This window comes from Protomyctophum bolini (assembly GCF_963924005.1).
Source record: "Protomyctophum bolini genome assembly, chromosome: 1".
Lineage (NCBI taxonomy): Eukaryota > Metazoa > Chordata > Actinopteri > Myctophiformes > Myctophidae > Protomyctophum > Protomyctophum bolini.
Genome location: NC_137862.1, coordinates 1,120,340 through 1,130,686, shown reverse-complemented (window position 1 = coordinate 1,130,686; position 10,347 = coordinate 1,120,340).

Genomic DNA, 10,347 nt, shown 5'->3' with positions numbered 1-10,347 from the left:
TGTTTTTATTATTAATGCACCGAATATTCGGCTGCAGAAAATATTCGGCAGAAAATGGCTAAAAATGCATTTTCGGCCTATTCGGTTTCGGCCCTAATAGGCAGAAAATATATCGCCGAATAGTGTATGTAATTAATGCATTCAAAAGAGCTGAATAAATGTTTTATCGACCCATATTAGTGATTATTATTTAAGTTAAGTTTTGCCATAACCATTTATTTTGCCATACATCAGGTAGCTTTAAAGGTACAGCCATGACAGCAATGGTAGGAAAAACGATATATAATATTAATCATATTCGGATATTCGGTATTCGGTTTTCGGCCAAGAATTTCCCTTTCGGTGCATCCCTAGTTTTTATTTTGCTTCTCCAGTACAGTCAAAAGGTGCTCTCCCTAACATGCTGGTAAAAAACCATTGGCCTTCCCTGTGCTCACTGACTACCTGTGTGCTCACTTAATTAACCCATTCTGACCTGAGATCAGATTCATACGAGGTTTCCACTGGACACGCACTGGTCTGATGAACCCATTCTGACCCGAGATCAGATTCTAAAAATGTCAGTCGTTCTTCGATTTTTCAAAAAATAGCAGACCTACAAGCTCGTAGCGCGCCACTCGGTGGCGCGCTACGAGCTTGTAGGTCTGCTATTTTTAAATAGCTAAAGCATAACATGATGCTGACACCAAAATGGGTTCCCGTTCAGAATGGGTTAATTAAATAGACTCAGCTGTGAACTCACCTTCAAAACAAAAGCATTAGCTGCAACAGAAATAGTGGCTGTAAACAAACCAATTAAGCAAAGCAAATTAAACTAAAAAATAAGAAATGCAATAAATATATAACAGAAATATACTGAAATAGCAAATTACTGAATATAGCTCCCGTAAATGCGTTTAAGGTGTTTTATTGAAGCAAGGTGCATAACTCAAAGGGTGCTCAAACATAAAGCAAAGTAGTCACAGCGATCAAACGTAAATAAAATAAAGCAAAATAAGCGATATAAAGCGGTCAACAAAAGTGAGGCTTCCCACACACCCCCTCTCTCTCTCTCTCACTGTGTGTGAGCAGGTGAACTAGGTGAGGTATTGAATGAATCAGGTCTGCCCCCTATGCCCTTCAATCATCCACGTTAATCACCAGTGACACATAATAAACCAATTCATGGCTCCTACAGTTCATGTTACAGTAGTTCACATATGGCAGCTTTTTGGACCATCTGGACTCTTCAGAGCAGGTCTGGCACCTGTTTGGGCTCAAGATCACACCTTTTCCAAGGCTGGTGAGATCAACCGGTGCCAGACACTATGGTTCCAGCGCAAAGAAAAGGCTTTATGGAAACGCATGCACCTACTGTACACCGAAAGACAAAACAAAGAATGAGTCAATAATATATGCTCATTATTCTCACTGTTGTCACGACGTCGCATCTCCAGAGCTCAACATGTCGCTTCAGAGATAGCACTTACCCCGTAGCCATTAGACATCTGAACTCATAGATATATGCATATATAGCACTGAAAAAAACTGAATGTAATTGCCTATGCTGCTGGTTGTTGTATACTGTATTGTCCTTCTTGTTTGTGTATGTATGGTCTATGGTTGTCTGTATATGTTGAGTATGAACCAAAACAAATTCCTATCAACTTGTTGACATGGCAAATAAATTATTGAATCTTGAATCTTTACAGCTGTGGCTGAAAAGTAGTAGTAAACAATGTCACAGTCACTGTCACGGCATTTGACTTGGCAGTGTGTGCTCAGAGAGAGAGAGAGAGAGAGTTAACCTGCAGTTTAGTGGAGGTCTATCTGTCACAGCTACAGTCGTCAGCTGGAATCAATGCAATGCTCGCTCATCTCTGTGTGTGTGGGTGCGTGCGTGCGTGCGTGCGTGCGTGCGTGCGTGCGTGCGTGCGTGCGTGCGTGCGTGCGTGCGTGCGTGCGTGCGTGCGTGCGTGCGTGCGTGCATGCGTGGACACACACCCTCTGACTAACAGAGGATAAGCCAGAGGGAAATCCATTGCTGGTCTCACCTGTTCTCCATTTGTTCATATCTCTCTCTCTCTCTCTCTCTCTCTCTCTCTCTCTCTCTCTCTCTCTCTCTCGGTCTTCCTCTCGCCAGAGGCACTTACACATGGAGAGATACGCAAAGACAGTTATTTATATGGTAATTCTCCAAGGCAACACATCACACACTATTTGCTGTTCAGATGAATGGAAATTTGATTCCTCAGCATGTGCGTGATCGCGCACACACTGTGTGTGCGTGCGTGCGTGCGTTCCTGCGTGCGTGCGTGCAACTCTGTATGCATGTATGTGAGATTATTTCATTCATATGCAACAACTCTCACTGACTTGGATTCTCCTTTTATGTTGGATTATAGCAGTCAAATCATAGCTCTATAATGCAATATATCGCTGTGTTTCAACAGCTAACCTGTCCTCTATCAGGTTAGGTGGTTTTTTTAGCTCCTGGAATGTTGATTTATTTAATATATTATTGCATCAGCATTGGAGGATGCGCGGTATGAGAAACAGCGCGCCAAACTTCAGAGGAACGCCTCGCCATGAGGAGGTAGGACGTTGTCCTCGCTGACATCACTAGACGTCACTAGATTAACACACAGACGAATGCATTGCATGGTTTCCTCTACCACCAAGAGCCTTGGACAAAGGTGCTATATTATAAATGCATCGTTTTACCATTACAGTCTTTCACGATTGTTAACACACACAAATCGAAAACTTGGCACAATTTGCACAACCTGCATGTGGAATGCACTTCCCACTGCAGTCAGAACTGCAGCATCACTCCCAATCTTCCGCCGTAGTCTGAAAACCCACCTTTTCAGACTCCATCATGGCCCGTAGCACTTACCCCACCCCCTTAGATAGCATTTCTGTAGACTTAAGATAGCATTTGATACAGACTTATAGCATGTTATGTAGACAGCACTATAATTGCATTGTATGTAGTCATAGCACGTCATAGTACATATGTATCTATACATACTATTATATAGAATAGTATAGTATATATGTATAGTTTATATGTATAGTTTCATTATATAGATATTCCACTGTTATGTTCTTAGCTTACGCATGTTTCATGGTAAATGCTTTTTATGTGATGTATTCCCATGCTTTTTTGTTCTTGCTTAATGTAAATCGCTCTGGATTAAGAGCGTCTGCTAAATGCCTAAATTGTAAATTGTAACCTTCACTTCATGTACCTATAAATCGCTCCACACAATTTGCACTACATCACACTCCCTTATCTGCATTAACCCATTCTGACCTGAGATCAGATTCATACGAGGTTTCCACTGGACACACACTGGTTCTGATTAACCCATTCTGACCTGAGATCAGATTAAAAAAATGTCAGTCGTTCTTCGATTTTTCAAAAATAGCAGACCTACAAGCTCGTAGCGCGCCACTCGGTGGCGCGCTATGAGCTTGTAGATCTGCTATTTTTCAATAGCTAAAGCATAACATGATGCCAACACCAAAACGGGTTCCCGGTCAGAATGGGTTAAACTCTGACGTTCCTTCTTTACACTCTGATGTAACTTACACATTATTGTTGTCCAAACACAATGTTCAGCTGTTGCACACACTTCTCACATAACACCTCACAGCAACACACAAATAGTCAAATCTCTAAACATTCAGATCTGGTGAGCAATAATTTGCAATCAGGAGTCACTGCAGCATAAAAAGAAAGCCTTGAAGAGGCGTAGGTTGACAGAGAGGAGGATGAGGGAGAGGAAGAGGAAGATGAAGAGGAGAAGGAGGAAGAAGTGTGTATTATATGTTATAACCCTAACCCTCAGCCCTCCTCTTCCAGTCGGGTTCTGATGTTTTCATTCCACCAATCCCCACTAATGTACACACCTGCTGAATGACCCTGCCGACAGATTCAGTAGTGCAGCTTGCAGGGATCTGTTCTTGAGAGATTCATTAGGAATAGAAAGTGAAACCAAGCTTATACGGATGGAGCAACGCTATATTTACTAGGAATACACTTTAATGGAGCCATGGAACAGAGCAGCTCTGCTCCATGGCTGTGTTCTGCCCTCCTCCCCCCCCCCCCCCCACCACATGGAGCAGAGCTGCTCTGTGAAACCCATGGACTCTCATTGAAAATGAATTGCGAGCTGCTCTTCCCCCCCCCCTCTCTCCCCATGGAACAGAGAGAGCGATTTTGTTTAAATAGTGTGTATGGCGCCTTGGAGGGGGAGAGAGAGAGAGAGAGAGAGAGAGAGAGAGAGAGAGCTGGGTTCATTAGAGAGTTTATGAAACGTCCTACTCTCTACACATTCACGGGTGAACAGGTTTGACTGCTTAATGATTACTGAGATTGACTTGGATATTGCTCTCCTGCCCGGGTCATTAATATTATGAAGAACTAATCTTAAAGTAAAACTCCAGGGATCGGTAATGTCTATATAGTATTATTAACTATAAAGGCCTGCTGCAGGATCAGGGACTACATTACAGTAATCAGGGATCGGTAATATCTATATGTATATATTAACCCATTCTGAACGGGAACCCATTTTGGTGTTAGCATCATGTTATGCTTTAGCTATTGAAAAACAGCAGACCTACAAGCTCGTAGCGCGCCACTCGGTGGCGCGCTACGAGCTTGTAGGTCTGCTATTTTTGAAAAATCGAAGAACGACTGACATTTTTTTAAATCTGATCTCAGGTCAGAATGGGGTTAATCAGACCAGTGTGTGTGTGTCCAGTGGAAACCTCGTATGAATCTGATCTCAGGTCAGAATGGGTTAACTATAAGGCCTGATGCATGATCACATCAGGGACTACGTTACAAAGACAGTGATCATGAAGCTTAGAGAAGGTTCATCTGAGTTCTCCCGAGTGTTTAGGTTACCTCCCACACAACCACATATTGTATATTCTATTCTAAAGAACATATTATTATCCTGTCGAATCTCTCATGTTGACATTCTGTTATGTAAGCCAGGACAGGTTTATTGGGTCTATATCATGATCAGTTTAACTTCATATACACTTATTGTGAAAATGTTGTGGTCAGTTGATGTTGATTTTGATGTTGATTCACCCATTCACACACACATTCATACACCAATGCCGGAGGAAACCAACCAGCACATTAGGAGCAATTAGGGGTTCAGTGTCTTGCTCAAGGACACTTGGACACTAAGGAGGGACACACACCGGCTGCGTCCCCCGCGCGGCGCCGCGCGGTGCGCACAGCCGCCTCCATTATTTTCAATGAACCTAACGCACACCGGCTCCGTCCGCCGCGCGGAGCCGCGCCGCCCGGCGCGCCGATAGAACACAGTTCTATTTTCCAGGCGGCGCCGCGCAGCAACGCGCCGCGCCGCACACGGTCGCAGACGGTGTGTGGTGGGCTTAACTCTGGGGGTGCCCACAGGGTTCGAACTGGCATCCAGTCACTCTAAAAAGATTTTTGGTCACCAAAAAAGATAGCAGATCTACAAGCTCACATCGCATCACATCGCGACACGTTTGTGAGATTATCTGCTTTTTTTTCATTTGTATCTTTGCCTTTTTATGAGCAGCCCAGAATAGAGATGCTACTCTATGGCATCTGCTTCAACATGGTGGGATCGACAGACTCTGACAGATCTGTCTTCAGTTCAGTTCATTGATTGGGTGAAGCTCTTCTGCACACAGACCACGCCGCGCTGCGCTTTACTATTCTGTACATCCGTTCTTCTGCCTTTGAACTGGGAGGAGGAAATCACCAGGGGGCCCCGGGGCCCCCCCCCCCCCCCCCCCCGTGTTTCAACCTGTGGATGTACGGCCTCTCCTTCTATTACTAATCCATTCAGGCCTGACGTCGAAAATAAAATAAAATCTTCTAAATTCTGACAGTTTTCTGACACGTTTTCTGTATTAGTGGTGCTCAATTTTTACCTAAAATAGCAGACCTACAAGCTCGTAGCGCGCCACTCGGTGGCGCGCTATGAGCTTGTAGATCTGCTATTTTTTTCAATAGCTAAATTATAACATATAATGTTTAAAACACCAAAAGGGGGTTCCCGCCCAGAATGGGCTAATCCTCTTTGAGTTTCATCACTTCTTGCATCGACGGGAGGTTTTTCTATACTTTATTTTCATCGTTGAGTAGCAAAGGTTGTTGTGCTTTCTTTGGTCCACTGGCTCCCAGACGTTTCATCCATGGGAGATTCTTTCTATATTTCTATACTTCTATACTTCAATACTTTCTTTATTTTCACCAGACTGCAGAAGTGTAGCAAAGGTTGTTGTGCTTCTTTGGTCCACTGGTCCCCAGACGTTTCATCCATGGGAGATTTCTATATTTCTATATTTCTATATTTCTATACTTCAATACTTTCGTTATTTTCACCAGACTGCAGGTGTAGCAAAGGTTGTTGTGCTTTTTGGTCCGCTGGTTTCCAGACGTTTCATCCATGGGAGATTCTTTCTATATTTCTATATTTCTATTCTTTCTTCATTTTCACCAGACTGCAGGAGTAGCAAAGGTTGTTGTGCTTTGGTCCACTGGTCCCCAGACGTTTTTTAGCATGAAAAAAAGGTTTTGAAATAATAATATTATTGAAAAACATAATATAGGGACCCATGAAGATGTGTCTGTGACCCATAGAGATGTGTCTGTGACACATGGGATAGCTATATGTATTATAGGTCAGAGAGGCTTGGTGTCGGGATCAGCCATGATCCATCTGTAGTACCATAGAGTTATATATATATATAACTATAGAGGGAAGACTGCGCCGTAGCCAGCGTAGCATTTCAATGGAAGTTGTTCACTGGCATTTGAAGCGCCCGAAAGAAAGAATCATTTTTGCAATTTGCATTGATTTAGCTAAATTGTACTTTTATAAAGCCTGCATTTTAAACATTTGCACATTTCACATTACGGTCCGAAATGAGTGTGAATTGCATAATTGCGTTGGCCTTCTATCCCAGCTGTCCTGCTTTAAATTCAGCTTGTAGTTTAGACCACAAACAAACACGGACACTGACAGGACAGCTTGTAGTTTAGACCAGAGACAAACAGACACTGACGAGACAGATGTGACGTTTGAGAACAATTACCATTGGCAATTCAGATTGTCAGTGCATTGTCAGAAACGGAACAGTTCAGTAGAGTGTCAGAAACGGAACAGTTCAGCAGATTGTCAGAAACGGAACAGTTCAGTAGATTGTCAGAAACGGAACAGTTCAGTAGATTGTCAGAAACGGAACAGTTCAGTAGATTGTCAGAAACAGAACAGTTCAGTAGATTGTCAGTTCATTGTCAGAAACAGAACAGTTCAGTAGATTGTCAGTTCATTGTCAGAAACAAAACAATTCAGTAGATTGTCAGAAACGGAACAGTTCAGTAGATTGCATTTGCCAAGCTGTTATACAGTAAGTTAATTCTATTCAGATCCCCTGAATAGATAGATAGAGTTCCTCAGAATTAGCAAGGCTAGTCAGTGAATAGAAAAAGGAAAGCCTTGAGGAAAGGATCAGGAAGGCGTGAATAGAGGGGGCACGGTGCATAAGCGGCTGAAGATGGATGGATGGATGGTTTAAGTTAAAGAGAGGGGGGGCACGGTGCCTCAGTCAATAAGGTTTAGAGAGGGGGCACGGTGGCTCCATCGTTAGGGGGAGGGGGCACGGTGCGTCAGTGCATAGGGGAGGGGCACGGCGCTCATAGGGAGAGGGGGCACGGGGGCTCCATCGATAGGGTTTAGAGAGGGGCACGGTGCTCTGTCGATGGGGCTGTCACCAAACGGAGTCCTTCATTGTTATCAGAGACGAGTGAAGGTTTCAGTTCTGCTGATCACAGCAGTATCACAGAGGAGGGGCGGGGCCTCATATAGACCACATGTCATTAATGAATAAATGGAGAGCTTAATTAGAATAATGCACACGCGTGAACACAGTCACACACACACACACACACACACGCACACGCGCACACACACACACACACACACACACAAACGCACACACACACGTTGTTCTCTTTCATCCATCCGCACAGACCTTAATGTGAACCCAATCCATCACAAAACACTACGTACACGCACGCACACACGCACGCACGCACGCACGCACGCACGCACGCACGCAGGCAGGCACGCACGCAGGCACGCACACGCAGCATTAGCACTGATCTCATTTCTCAAGGCTCCATGGCTGTGAGAGGAACTGAGGGTCAGTGTAGGTCAGGACGTACGATCACTGTGTGTGTGTGTGTGTGTGTGTGCACGCGTGTGTGTGTGTGTGCGTGCGTGCGTGTGTGTGTGTGTGTGTGTGTGTGTGAGAGAGACAGAGGGAGGTTACATGTAGGACACAGGGGCCCCTGGGAGCCTTATGTTAATGAGCCCGAGGCTCGGTAATGGAAAATGTCTCCCACAACTAATGGAAACACTTCCATTCATTTATTTATCACTGATTAGTTTGTGACGCTCGCATTGTTTCTGTCAAATACACAATCTGTACACACACACAATCAGAACAGCACCATTTATTTAATTTGGGTAAGCATGCGCACACACACACGCACACGCGCACACACACACACACACACACGTGCACTCTATTATGCCTTCACACAGACATATACACACTCATATGGTGTGAAATTTAGGTAATATAGTATTACATAAATTTCACACCATATGAGTGTGTTGAGTATTATATACTCAACACATATGTATAGTTTATATGTATAGTTTCATTATATAGATATTCCACTGTTACTTTCTTTGCTTACGCATGTTTCATGATACATGCTTTTTATGTGATGTATTCCCATGCTTTTTTTGTTCTTGCTTAATGTAAGTCGCTCTGGATTAAGAGCGTCTGCTAAATGCCTACATTGTAAATTGTAACACAGGCATTCCCTGCTCAACCTCATAGATTATAGAACAGCACTGCCACCTGGTGACACAAGCGTGTCAATGCACACTCCACTGTGATAAGCTATAATGAAATATTGAATAATATCTGCCAAAATAAACTAAACCTTTATCCATATTTATTCTCATTAAATATTCATTCCTATAGAGCTGAAATGGTGTTCATTCAGCTGCCTTATGTTATGCAACATTCATGGTTTTGCATAGTTATATTCTGTTGTCTTTTTTTTCAAAGTGCAGCAGGTGACTCCAACCAGTGTGGCTGTCATGGCCCTGATAGATAGTGCATTTATTGCATTAATTTGCATTTATATATTTGTATAATATGCATTTGTTTTTTCTTTTGAAAGTGCTACTTTTCATGTGACCACCGCGCTCTGACTGTAGGTGGCGCTACCCGTTCAAAACATATCAAAATAACGGTAGTGAGTCGCACACACCATGAAAGACTTCAGTTGAAAGTGTTTATTTCATATTATTTGAACAGGGACAAACGTTTCAGGATATCCAGCCTTCATCAGTGATGAAGGCTGGATATCCTTCATGATGAAGGCTGGATATCCTTCATGATGATATGTTTTGAACAGGTAGCGCCACCTATAGTCAGAGCGTGGTGGTCACATGAAAAGTAATTTCAGGAAAAATATCACACCCGTGTGAACCGAGTGGTGAAACTCCACTCTCCTCCCCACCCTCCCTCTCTATCTCTCTCTCTCTCTCTCTCTCTCTCTCTCTCTCTCTCATTAGCAGGCAACAGTGCAGCACCGTCTCTCTCTCTCTCTCTCTCTGTTTCTGGCAGAACAGCGCCCCTACTGGTATACTCAAACTGGTGCTCCTTAACCAACACATAGGTGAACATCACGCATCACGGACATTGCTGTTCCTTGGAGTGGTTGCACCACTCAAAAATCACACCCGTGTGAACTGAGTGGTGCAACTGCCCCCCCCCCCCCCCCTCTCTCATTAGCAGGCAACAGTATACAGCACTATCTCTCTCTCTGTTTCTGGCACAACAGCGCCCCTACTGGTACTAATAGTCATAGAGCGCCGCAGTCCCTCCCCCTTTCAGAAAAACGAGTGGCCCAGGAAATGATCAGAAAGAAGAAAATAAAGTCAGGAGACAACACTATTTGTTTTGTTTTTCGTCTTATAAATTATTTGATCGGCCCAAAACATTGTGTTCATTGTCATGATTTGTCACGATGCGAGTTGGCTTTGTCCGCGGCGTAACCGTCTTTAAATAAATGAAATAAGAAGTGCCGATGGGAGAATGCATTGGGTTTTCATTTACTGGGCCACTCGCTTTTCTGAAAGGGGGAGTGACTGCGGCGCTCTATAGCTACTGGTGCTCACAGTCACATGATAGGCGCATGGGTGGGTTAATGTCACATAGATAGGCTGTCACGGACGTTGCTGTTCCTTGGAGTGG